At 36.4% G+C, this 13,785-nt stretch overlaps 1 pseudogene; it reads left to right on the top strand.

Moving 5' to 3' along the window:
- Positions 1 to 447: 447 nt before the first annotated feature.
- Positions 448 to 919, top strand: LOC125619839 (annotated as a pseudogene).
- Positions 920 to 13,785: the final 12,866 nt, after the last annotated feature.

Genomic DNA, 13,785 nt, shown 5'->3' with positions numbered 1-13,785 from the left:
GAAAATGTTACAAAAGTGTTCAATAACATTGAGTCTTGTTTAATAGGAAAAGTCAGTATTTTAAAGATATCAGTTGTTGCTAAGTTAGATTTGCAAATTCAGATGTTCAACCAACAAGTATGTTTGTTTGTTCAGTATGTGATAGTCTTGTTCAAATTCCTCTCGAAAAGTAAACAGGAATAGCCTGGGTAACCTAAAATAGAAGAGTAATGATGTGGACCAACTAAACAACTTAAAGACACTATCAAGAGCATATTTACAACTACACACACACACACACACACACACAATGATCACCCAGAGTAGAAATTGATTTAAGTACCTATAGGAATCTGAAATATGTCAAAAGTATTTGGAAGGCTGGGGGTGTAGCTCAGTGGTGGAGCACTTGCCTAGCATGCCCCAGGCCCTAGATTCCATCAATACCCAGCTTTGCAATAAACCAAAATGAGGATTTTAAGAAAAACGGAACCACTCACTGCCAGGTCCATGTTGCTAGGTGGCATCTTCTGCCTGTCGTTCTCCATAGCCTTGGGAATGCAGGTGGAGACCAGATACCCAGGAGACCTGCTCCTTCCTGAAGTGGACCTGCATGGTGCACCACCCTGGAATGCTTGCAGATGGAAAGAAATTTGATTTCTCTCAGGACAGAAATAAGCCTTTTAATACTGTGCAAGGCAATCAGGAGGTATCTTAGATTGGGGAGAGGGGTGGTCCAGATTAGTGAGGCTCAGACTATCTTCCCAGACTGTGCCAATGGTGCCACCAGGCACAGGGCATCATCCCACTACATGCTGCTCTTTTCTTCCATGTGAGACTTTTAAAACTGGAAGAATGGCAGTTTTCTCCTAGCTTAGCTCCCTGGTCTTGGATCTGCCGTGGAGGGATCTTGTGCCTCCAGACATGTTCAATACAATGAGTCTACACAGTGCTTCTCCTGTGTTCTTTCCATTACACTCTTGGAATGAGTTCTATCAGCTTTGCTTCCCACACCTCCATCTCCTCTTCCCCTTTTTCCTTGTATGTGCCTTTACCTAATCTGTGTGCCATAACCCTCAAGTTACTCATTGTATTTAGTTTTCATTTTGCGGTAAAGATTCAGCTTCAATCTTCTGGATCTTGGTTTCCAATGAAGTATGTTGTCAAATATTCCCAGCATAAGTGATGTGTTAAAGTTAAGATAGGAATTGGTGGTGTGAGGTGAGGGGTTGCAAAAGTCTTTATTTTTCAAAATTTTTTTTTCTATTATATATTCAATATTCTTGCTGTTGAATTGCAAAGCTATGGCAGATTTGAGAACTTTGGAAGGCTGACTCATTCTTCATGTGAGAGATGTTGTTGGGTTAAGTGAAAATATCCAAAACTGAAATGTGGAGGGGCAAAAATCTTAAAAATAATAAAATTTAAACTTTGTTTTTTATTCTAAAATTAACTCTATGGAGATTAAACATTTAAATGTGAAACATAAAAATAAAACCACTAGAAAATGTAGTAGAGATTAAAAAATAATTATCTTGAAAGTGTGACCACACATCTCTGTTAAAAGGGAGTGTTTAGTACATTTTACCACATAGGATTAAATGATGGTAACCATCCACAAACATTAAAAATGAACTGGGAAGTATATTTGCCAAAAATTACAATACAGGCAGAGAGATTATTCTTCTTAATATGCAAAGGAATCTTACAAATTATGTTTAAATCCCAAAACTTCCTAGAAAAAAATGGTTGAGAGATATAAATAGGAAGAAATGTTACAAACGGGTAAATACAAGGAGCTGATACACAAAGAAAGAATCAATCAATTTTTTTTAAAATTTTTTTAGGTGTAGATGGACATAACACAATGCCTTTATTTTTATGTGGTGCTGAGAATGGAACCCAGGTCCCGCCTGTGCTAGGGGAGCGCTCTTTTGCTGAGCCACAATCCCAGCCCAGAATCAATCAATTCTGAATCCATCAATTTTGTTTATGAACTAACACACAGACACACATAGACTCTTAGATATCATTTTATTCACATCACATTGGGAAAGATTTAAAAAAATAATTTTGACCAGTATGTTCAGAATCTGTTAGGGTAAAAGTTACAATTTTTTTTTTTTTTTGGTAGAGCATTATGGTATACTCAACTCTAAAATTTAATCGCATCTTTCTCATGATACAGTTATATTTCTTAGAATATGCCTTGTAAACATAGTTGTATAAGAACATAAAATAATATGCAAATATATTAATTATGTCTTTTTTTAGGGGGTACCAGGGATTGAACTCAGGGGCACTTGACCACTGAAGCATAGGTAGGTTATTATTTAGAGATAGGGTCTTGTCTTTGTTGAGGCTGGCTTTGCACTAGTGATCCTCGTGCCTCAGCCTCTTGAGTCCCTGGGATCACAGCCATGGGCTGCCCTGCCTGGATTAATGGTATCTTTTTAATTTTAGTAACAAAATATTGGAGACAATCTCTAAATTTCTGTGTGTATATATGAGTGTGTAAGGTAGAAATTGGAGAGACTGGGAAAGAATAGGAATGTTGTTTAACTTTCAGTTAATATTTTTTTTTCATTATTTTTTAAGATGAACTTGTTTTCTCAGTAAGCAATAAACAGATGTAATTAAAAAAAATCTATGTACATTTCAGAGAGAATTTAGATACAGACTAGAAGAAACATTAAAAGAGTCAGAATCCTGTTCTATAAATAATTTTCTTTTATTGTAATTTAAACTCCAACCAATATGAATAGCGATTTTATTGCCGTGCTTCTCTCTCTCATGGGTAAACAAATTGCCTAAGTATGGGCCATTTTGGCTCTGACAGATTTCTTGTAGCTTTTTCTGAAAAGTTTGCCTGAATGAAAAGTTTGCAGGTGCAGAACCCAGGAAAATCACACAAAAGCTGAGAAAGATTACATTTTCTCCTTTGATTTATGATCTTGAAACATATTTTCAGATAGATAAATTAATCTCATAAAGCATAGATGTTAACAATGATTACACAAATTTGTAACAGCCATTGAAAAGAAAAGAGATACACATTTACATGAAATAGTACATCCTATGTAGTCTAGTAGCTGCAAAGATCTCTTTTATCTGAAAGTGTCTAAGACCAAATTGCCTTCCATTCCTTCACCAACCCCGTAAAATGCACACAAATCTATTGGAATATATTGTGAAATTTAGATTTGTTTTCTTACCTCATATTTAAGAAATATTCACATTCCCATGTTAAAGTTTGTGATTTTATTGACAGGGCAGTATAAATGTAGATGATTTTGAATTTCAGATATGAGAACTTTCAGATATAAGAAGCATCAAGACTAAGGCAGCATAAGTGAGGGGATAGGATTTGAACTGATTTTAAGTATATAAATGAAGAAGATTCTGGAAAACATTTTCAGCTTATGATTTGAGCATTTTTAGACATATCCAACTTTCCTATTCCAATGGAGTTTGTGTCATGGTGATTTTTCCACTAGGCATTTCAGCACTGAAATAAACACCAGGCTCATTTACTACCCAGCTTATGTCAATTATTTACCTTCATCAAATTTAATCCATAACCAGAGAAAAGGAATGGGAGATTGCTGTTTTCAATTCAGTCTACTAGTGATGAAAAAAACTTGTAGGAATTAATATTCATTGAACATCCAATTACAGCAAATGATTGACTTAATGAGCCTATTGGGACAACATTTTGGCCTCTTGATTCCAAAAGGTCTTCCAAAATAACAGGGCAAATAGTCCCAGGTCTCTGTGACCTTAAGAATCTAATTAAGCCAAAGAATTATTAGTGCATCTTAGAGAAACCTGAGGCCTCTCAGCTTACTGATTTAGTGGTGATGTTCTTGTCACTGGGTCAGAGAATAATGTGGCTTCTAGCTTGTTATTTGGCAACGTCATTAAGATTGGTGGCACTGTGAGAATTCTATGTCCTAACTATTCTAGGACAAGAACATACTCTTCTGTTTAAATAACTCTAAAAATGAGCTTATTTTATGACATTTTTAACTTTTATGAAATTAAATACTAAAGTCCAAATAATAAAGTAATGAAAACTCAATGACTGAAAGACAGCCATCACATTGAGAATTAGATTGATAGTATGTGAAGCATGACATAAACAATAGTTTTATAAAATAGGTAATAGCTTTCTTTTCTAGGTCAGATTTTAAAAAGCTATAAATGATATCATTCAGTGGACAGATATAGGAAAGGGAGAAAGAATTTAAGAGCAAAAAGGTTGTAAGGACTATCACAATTAAACCTATACCTCCCTCTAGTGGTCAAATTAAAAAATGTATTTGTAGAGATGAATTGATTGAATGACTGTTTGATAAACGTCAGTAACTAAATGGTCAGACAACTAGATTTCCTCATATTGTGTGAATATTTTAACCAATTCAACTGACTACCTTTTCTCTCATTATTAAATTTGGATGACTCTTCCTTGTAGAGGTTTCAGTTCTCATAAACATTCCAGCCTATGACAAGGTCTATATGCCACTTGTACTGCATGATACTATTTATATACGTGGAATCTGGGTATTCATTTAAGTTGCAATTTATGAAAAATGAATAGGAAATAATATTTTTATGGATGTCTATTAGTGATGGTAAAACCCATAGAGATTAATATTCTTAAATTTTATACTCAAATTTTAAATATACTTAAATTTTAAGAAAGTAGACTATGAGTTATTTGATGCCATATTTTGTCATGTATATTAAAATGGAAAATTTTAGGAGCACTGAGACATACATTATTATCAGAATGTCCAAATTTAGAAGCTTAACCCAGAAACCAAGGATATTGTTTTTTTGGTACTAGGAATTGATCCCAGCGGGCACTTAACACCTGAGCTACTTCCCCAGCCCTTTTTATTTTTTATTTTAAGACAAGATCTCTCTAAATTGCTTAGGATCTCACTAAGTTGCTGAGGATGACCTTAAACTTGCAATCCTCCTGCCTCAGTGTCTGAGTTGCTGGTATTATAGGCATATGCCATCATGCCCAGCTGTCTAGTGTTTGGGGGTGGTTGCTGCATATACATATTAATACATTTCATTGTACTTGTCCTTTTTATCGTCATGTCTACAATGCAGAATTTGTTATAGCCTCAGCTTGGAATATTATTTTTTCCTCTCTGGAGAAAATATAAACCTATATTTGGGTGTTAGGTATATTCTTCTTGACTGTTGAGTTTTAACATCATCTAAGATAATTTTACATCTAAGATATGTATACTAATGTACTCCTTGAGCCTCAAAGAGAAAACAAAGAAAACTGTCTAATTTTATTCGGTACTCTTTTTATTCTAAAAATATTCTTTTAACTGAGGAAGATAGGACAAAAATAATAACTGTATACTTTTGCTCTGTGTGATAAGTAATGAAGATAAAGTAGTTTTTCAATAATCATACGTTTCATGCTGGATATTAATTGGATTGTGAAAAGACAACTACACCGTGAAACTATATGTTTTCTTGAAATTTTGCTGAAACTGCTTGTTTGATGTGAGACATAAACCAGAATATGAGGCAATTTTAGCATCAATGAAGCCTTTAGGATTTAGGTTATTTAAACTTGTTCAGTAAATATTCACTGTGCACCTATTTTACAAAAGCATGGTGTTGACTACTTGTTATGGGTGAGACATGGCTTGTCTTCCCAAAAGCTCATGTGTGAGAAAATGCAAGAAGGATTAGAAGTGAAATGATTGTGTTTTGAGGGCCTTAACCCAATTAACTGGATGGTAACCATAGGCAGGTAGGGTGTGGCTGGAGGAGGTAGGTCTTGGGGGTGTGCCTTTTTCCCTGGTGAGCGGACTCTCTCTTTCTCTGCTTCCTGGGCCATGTGCCCACTACTTTCCTCTGCCACACACTTCTGCCACGATGCTCTGCTTCACCTGGGGCCAGAGGAATGAAGTCTGTCTATGGACTAAGCTCAGAAACTGTGAGCCCCCAAATAAACTTTTTCTCCTCTAATTACTTTTTTTTAGGTCTTTTGGTCACAGGAGTGCAAAAGCTGACTAAAACATGACTTAAATTAGTGAGAGAAAAGCAAAAGAGTAAACCAGAAATACACTGTGAGATCAAGATACTGGATGTTTCCAGGAGGGACAAGAGGGCTTAATGATAAGGAAGGTGTGAAGAAGGTAAAGAAATGTACCATGAGGTAGGAGAGACTTTAGACCAGAGAAGGGGGAGCTTCTTCCTTCTGTCAAGAAATGACATCAAGCAGGCTATGCTGCTGAAATGCAAGCTGTCATTTTCAGGGTGAGTTCTTTGTCTCTTCAGGTCCCTGTTCTGTTCCTTAGCCTCACATGTGGTTGGAATGTAGTGACTATTAAATGATTGAGTAGAAAAGTTCTCAAAGTCGTGACTTCATCATGTGCTTGCATCATAGCCAAGGGATAGGAACTCTAATTTCCTGAGGCTCAGAGCCTTGATCTGTAAGGTAGATTTAAAATTGGATATCAGATGTCTTTATGCATGTACGATACTTTCTTTTTAAACAGGTGAGACGTGTTAAATTAAGGTAAGTGGTACTGAATGCAGGGACCATGTGGAATGTGGATTCAGTCCATCATGAGCATAGTGACAAACACAGGAAAATGTGGGTATTTTCAGTGTAGCATGTTGAAAATGAGATTTTTCCTATTTTTATTAGTGTTATGACCTCAGAAGGTCGTGAGTGCCACTCATACTTTAAGACTTAAAAAAAGTGTCAGAGTACCTAGTCACTGAGTTCTCAAATCCTACCCTGTCATTCACTTCAGACATATATAAGTTCATAAACTGATGCTGGGAGGAACCTGGGATCAATTCAGTGGCCTCTGGAAGCAGGAAGGTGTAGAATAAAGAGACCCCATATACAACATGTAAAATGGGCTCTAAAAAGGTTTTTATAACCAAGAGGAATGGCCAAACCAAAGGGGTGGTGGGGTGGGGAGAAGGGACTAAATGTCTATTCTACTTGAGGGTGATGCTTTGGAAATATATTGATGGACATGAAAATATGTTCACAATATATTCAATAACAAAGTGATATTCTAAAATAATAAATGCAGTACAATTCAGTTTTGCCAACTACGTGTATTTATGTATCTGAGTAGTTAAATTCTGGAAGGATTCATATCAATATGTTACAGTCATCTTACATGAACTTTTTGAACAGCAGTTTTAAAATTTTCTAACTTAAAATTTGTTATTTTTATTCAGAAAATAAACTTTAGAAATAAAGAGGTATTAAATTATTTGCCTAAGTTTTCACTGATGGTTGAGTGTAGGTTTCTCAACTCAACCCAGTGATTTTCCTATTGTTTGCTGATTACAGTATATTAGCTATTACAAAAATATCATGTTGCCTTTGAACCTGAGTTACATTAGAACGTCCTGCTGCAGCTTGCTCTTGGTCATCTCTGATGCTTGTCCCTTGGGGTGAATGAGTACACAGGTATTTGGCCAATGCCTTTAGGGGCTCCCAGAGTTATTCCTGTTAGACTGAAGATGAAACCATCTTAGTGAAGACAATTTGCTTGCACACGTAACATGTTGAGCACACTGCCTGGCACATGATGAGCCTTCTGTGGATATTATTATACTATCCTAGGACTATTTTATAAAATAGGGCCAGTAATGGAGCTTGTCTCAAAGTTGCTATGAGAATTCATTAAAAAAAAAGAAAGCAATGTTCTTAACATGTCAAGTATCTAGCACATACTGAATAAATATGGTTATTATTGCTATCATCCTATTTGGTTCTCATAACAGCCCTATGAAGAAGGTAACATTACATTCTACTTTTAATAGATGAGCAAGGCAAGGATAAGAGAGGACTCTCCCAATAAGTATGTAGAAAGAAAAACAAATAATAAAATATTTTCCCATCTGCCTTTTCCCTGGCGCATTACTGGAGTTATTGACAGATTTCTACTCCATTCATTGGCTCTAATATAGAGATGAAGAAACTTCTGTGGATGTCTATATGCTGAAAAGGAATTCAAAACTAATTAAGAACTGTTTGCATGATTAGACAAGTTCAACTTTCCGTGTGTTCTTTGCCTGCCTTCCTTTTCTACATCAACAGAAATTTATAGTAGTTGTTGAAGAAGTTTCACTTCAACTTACATAAAATGGTGCTTCTCTACTCCATGTTTGATCGACATGCAAATTTCACAAAATGCATAAAATTTCATATAACATGTCTTAATATAGTGTTTCTCTCAAAATTTGTGAAAATTTATTTTGTTATAGTAAACATTTTATATACTTAAAATGTATTATGAACGAATTTACCACCAATGTCATAATACTGTGCCCAGTCAAGTAAATGCCAACTGACCTGACTTTTTCATCTTTCAGGAAATAAATATTATGTATGTTTCAGTTAAGAAACACATTATTGTATATGGAGAGAATGTTATTTCTTTTTTCAGACTGCACACAAATTTCTTAAAAAGTCTAACCAGTGTGTGTGTGTGTGTGTGTGTGTGTGTGTGTGTACTGGGGATTGAACCCAGGGCTCTGCACATGCTAAGCACGTTCTACCACCCAGTCACACCCACGATATTTTATTTATTAGGCCCTTTTCCACCCATTCTTCTAGGCATCTTAAATTGCCTTTGAGAAAAGGGAGTAAATTTCTACATAATGTCAGGTCAGGTGTGATCCAGAAAAAAACTTCCAAAGAATTAAATATTCCTTTCTTTGTTTATAATAACCATGTTGTTTTTATTATTGGCTTAGACAGAAAAAAATCCCCACGTAATAATATTAAAAAAACAATGTATTCAACTGTTTAAGCTCAGATTCTTTTTATGGTTCAACAAGTGAAGGCTGTAAAATGGCTTACTATATGACTATTCACCACCAAGTTCTTGCAAACATTTGTAATAGAATAGAGAAGCTAATAAAGAAGATTCTTGGGATACAGCAATATCTGCTAAATAAGAGCAATTACAAGTGAAGATCAGAATTTTCTTGTTTTATATGGAGTTATTTTTAGCAGCTCTAGGGAGGCTAAGTTTACCCCAGCATCAATGTAAATGAAAGATGGGCAAGTCATACACACATAATACAATACTAGATTTAAAAATTTTCAGTTTTTCTTGGGATCATTAAAATAGGAATGTAACTGCATTCCAAAAAGGTAGCTTGTCTTCAATAAGGAAAAAATTGACAAAAGTGACCTGAGTTCCCATACACAGACTTTAATGGTGGCAAAAATTAAAAAACAAAAAACACTGAGTCCACTTGTATGTCCTATTTGCTAGAAAAATCTGATTGACAATATTAGGAAACTTAAAAAAAAAACCCACAATATTTTTCTTATCTAATTTCAGCCACAGCTTTTTCTGCTCTGATATCTGCCTGAAATGTTTCACACAAAATTCTAGGTCATCTAGTTTCTTTCTTAAAAATAAAAATAAATATCATTTGACATCTGATTTTATTATAGAGAGGAAAAGAGTATGCCCCATCCTGTCCTATTTAAAAATGCTCAGTTGTGTTGAGACAAAAAAGTCATATATTTGAAGTCTTTGTGACATGTAAGTTTTTATACCTATTGTTTGCTCTGCGGTGTCGCCATGGTCTTTGGCTCAGCATGAGCTGCACGTGTGCACCTTATTTCATGCAGTGTCTTCTACGCTCACTGGATTGCAGGTGCCTCTGTTAGTTTCTTAGAGGTGTCACAACCAATCTGCACAAATCTATCCTCTCATAGTTCTGGAGTCCAAGAGAAAAATCAATGTGTCAGCAAGGTCAGTCCCTTCTGGAGGCCTGAGGCAGAATCTATTCCGTGCTTCTCTCCTTGGTTCTGGTAGCCTTAGCCATCCTTGGTGGTCCTTGGCTTTTGCTCTGTAACTCCAATTTCTGCCTCTATCTCTATATGTCCTTCTCTGTCTCTCCAAGTGTTTCCAATCTCCTTTCTCTGATAGGGACATCAGCTACTGTATTTAGGGCCTACTGTAAATCCAGAGGTTCTAATCTCAAGACCCTTAATTACATTGGCAATGACCCTATTTCCAAATAAAGTCATATTCACAGGCACCAAGAGTTAGACCAGGGCATATTTTGGGAGGAGATATTATTCAACTTGCTATAATGCCTACTTATTTTTGATGCTGTTGATGAGAATGTGACCAAAGAGAAGCTGGAATTAAAATATAGCAGAATGCTTATTTCAGGACTTCTGCTTTTGTTCAAGAAAAATAATAGAAACCAGATTTCTTCTGTTACTTTGAAGAAATTTTAAAAATGAGTAATATAAACAGGATCTTCCATTAATACATTTTATATAAGTACAACAAGAAAGAACACAAACAGAGGTGATAAATCCACACGAGTTGAGAATTTGGGAAGGCCAAGGCAGGTAGAATACATAAATCCTGATACCGGTCTTGGAGATCAGGAATGGGTCCTTGTTCCCTGGTGTTGAAAATAAAACCCCAAGAAATGCTGAGGCAAGTATAGAAAGCAAGTTTTATTAAGAAAAGGACAAAGACAGATTTATCTGGAGAAAAGGGGCCCCAGAGCTGGGTGTCTGTGGAAGAGGATGGGTTTTTCTCTTTTACAGACCCAAGAATCCCTCTTTTAATTATTGCATTCTCTTTCTTCCCCATGTATGTTACCAAGGGCAGGGACAAGAAGCTAATTTTTAGCAACCCAGAGTGACCTGGAGCATGATCATGGAGGTTAATAACCCATTGTTTTTGTCTTTGATAACCAGTCCTCAGTTTCTTTAGAGCCCATCATCCATTACCTACTGACTACTTGACCTTTGTATCTGCTTAGGCCAGGTGGGGCTGCAGGCAGATTGCTTTTTGATTAAGAAAGCCTGTAGGGGGTCAGTACGGTGGGACTGTTCTTTTTGGTACTGGGGATTGAACTCAAGGGCACCTCACCACCGAGCCACATCTCCAGCCCTATTTTTTATTTTATTTAGAGACAGGGTCTGAGTTGCTGAGCGCCTCCCTATTACTGAGCTGGCTTTGAACTCATGATCCTCCTGCCTCAGCCTCCTAAGTAGCTGGGATTACAGGCATGTACCATGGTGCCCAGCACAGTGGGCCTATTTTATAGAATTATTCTCTTAACCTTGTGTTCCCACCTTCCTCATCTATCTGTCCCCTTACAGTACTAGAGTGAGGGTGGGGAGAGGGAAGGAGAGAAATGAGGGTGCAGAGACAGAGCTCCAGGGCTTTGCAGTGGGCTTCTCAAAATTTTAGTTGACTAATGACCAGCCATGTATGGGAGGAGAATGCTAGAGACTGGACAAACAACTCCCCAGTAAAGGAACAGATGGAAACAGTCCCCCCAAAGTCCAAGAGCTTAGAAAGTTCTAACTTATTATAGCAAAAGTAAAAAACCAAACCAAACCAAAACAAAAACCCCAAAATCAAAAAACAAAACAAACTCACTTATACTATAGAAAGCATCTGAGTTCCAGGGCACACAGCAGGATAAACCACAGTGGTGCCAATGGGGGGAGGTGTCCTTGAAGAGGATGGTGGGACCCTGGCCCCATCCTCACTTTTGGTTCACACTCATGAGATGACAGTTTAGCTCTGCCACAATCTCCCTGCAATTGCCATATTGTAACCACAAATAGAGGTCTAAAAGCAACTTGTCCACCCAGTCATGAACTGGAACCTCTAAACTATGAGCCAAAGTACCTTTTTCTCTTTATAAGTTAATTATATCTGGTATTTGTATATAGTAATGGAAAGCCGACTAACATAGTATCTCAGTGAATGATGAAAACTTCACAACATGTAACACCCATTCATGATAAAAACTCAGTAAACTACAAACAGAAGACAATATCCTTCATCTGAATGGTGTCCCCATTGTCATTTTTATTTAAATAGCAGTGGAGGGCATTGATAAGGGAATAAAGCAAGAAAAAGAAATGAAAGACACCAGGATTGGAAAATATGAAGTGCTTCACAATTGCTACTAGAAATATATTTTTAAAACTATTAGAACTAGACTAAACAGCATAGCACAGGCTCTGGGATGAGGGATGCCCTTTGGCTGTGTCACCTGATGGCAGGTGGAAGAAGGCTCTGGTGGGAATGTGTATTTGAGCAGGTAGTCAGATCTTGGTAACAGACTCATATTTTTATAATTGTCCTCTCATGAGAACTACTGAGGGATCCCACCAGAACTACTCTGCATCCTCCATGATCTAAAGAGCTCCTGTTAGGCCCCACTTCTTAAATGTTCAGTTACTCCTCGTCAGCTCCACCCTGGGGACTGATTTTCCAATACACGATCCTTTGGACAGGACACAATTAAACCATAAACAAACTATAACAGATAATGATAAGATGTTCTTCGATGGAAAAACAAAGAAATAACAACAACAAAAAAAAAAAATCCAATTTTTTCCACTTGTGTCATGCACTGTGCTAGGTTCTTGAGATATAAAGATGAATAAAACAACTTCTCTCAAGGAGTTCCCAAGTAATTTTAGCTCTCCTATACATATGGAATCGATATGATGCTCATATATTTTTGGAGAAGAAGATGATAGAGACTTTGTTGGAAAAAAAATTGAAATTAATTTAATACAATCAAAATTTTATAAGTGAAAGGGAAGTTTATAAAATCTTTAGTTATGTAAATTATGCCAAATGATAATGTGTTTACAAGTACCTTGCTGGTAAGAGGAAAACACAAAAACATGATCTGAGTCTCAGGAGAACCTATGAGGGCCTTGGACACCCATGTGGATGCTGCAATCAGTCAGAGTGTCTGGCCCATCTTCTCCACTAATGAGTCTCACCTTCTCTTCTAGTGATTCATTTCTTTAGGTCTTATGGGAAAATCTCCATTTAGAAATTGGGATTTATGTTTGCTTTCGTGAAATCTTGTCAATATGAACTGTGTTAGAAATCTTATAGCTGGAGTAACAAATAATTTATCTTTTTTTTTCATTTTTGCCTCATTTATTTTAGGTTCATTGGTGTAAGTTAACACACATTTTCATTTTATCATCTTTTAATTCTCTATAATACATAGTGCTGTTCCCCTTTTTGTTGATTATTCATCCTAATTTTGGCCTGTATTTCTTTTTTTTTATTAGTTGTTCAAAACATTACAAAGTTCTTGACATATCATATTTCATACATTTGATTCAAGTGGATTATGAACTCCAATTTTTACCCTATATACATAATGCAGATTCACATTGGTTACACATCCACTTTTTTACCTACTGCCATACTAGTGTATGTTGTATTCTGCTGCCTTTCCTAACCTCTACTATCCCCCAAGCCCCCTCCCTTCACTCCTCTCTCTTCACTCCCTTCTGTCCAATCTGGTCTAAAATTTCGTCTAGTCCAAAACTCGCCCCTCCCCCTTATTGTGAATTAGCAACCACATATCAGAGAAAAATTTGGCCTTTGGTTCTTTGAGATTGACTTATTTTTCTTAGAATAATATTCTCCAGTTCCATTTATTTTACCGGCAAATGCCATAATTTCATTCTTTTTTTAAGGCTGAGTAATATTCCATTGTGTATATGTACCACATTTTCTTCATCCGTTCATCTGTTGAAGGGCACCTAGGTTAGCTCCATTGTTTAACTATTGTGAATTGAGCTGCTATAAACATTGCTGTGGCTGCATCCCTGTAGTGTGCTGATTTTAAGTCCTAGGGTATAAACCTAGGAGTAGGATAACTGGGTCAAATGGTGGTTCCATTCCAGGTTTTCTTAGGAATCTCCATTCTGCTTTCCAGGATGGTTGCACTAATTCGCAGTCCCACCAGCAATGT

This window comes from Marmota marmota, unplaced genomic scaffold, assembly GCF_001458135.2.
Source record: "Marmota marmota marmota unplaced genomic scaffold, marMar, whole genome shotgun sequence".
NCBI classification, from domain to species: Eukaryota; Metazoa; Chordata; class Mammalia; order Rodentia; family Sciuridae; genus Marmota; species Marmota marmota.
Note: the sequence above shows the minus strand (reverse complement) of the source record. Positions and strands in the feature narration are given on the sequence as shown.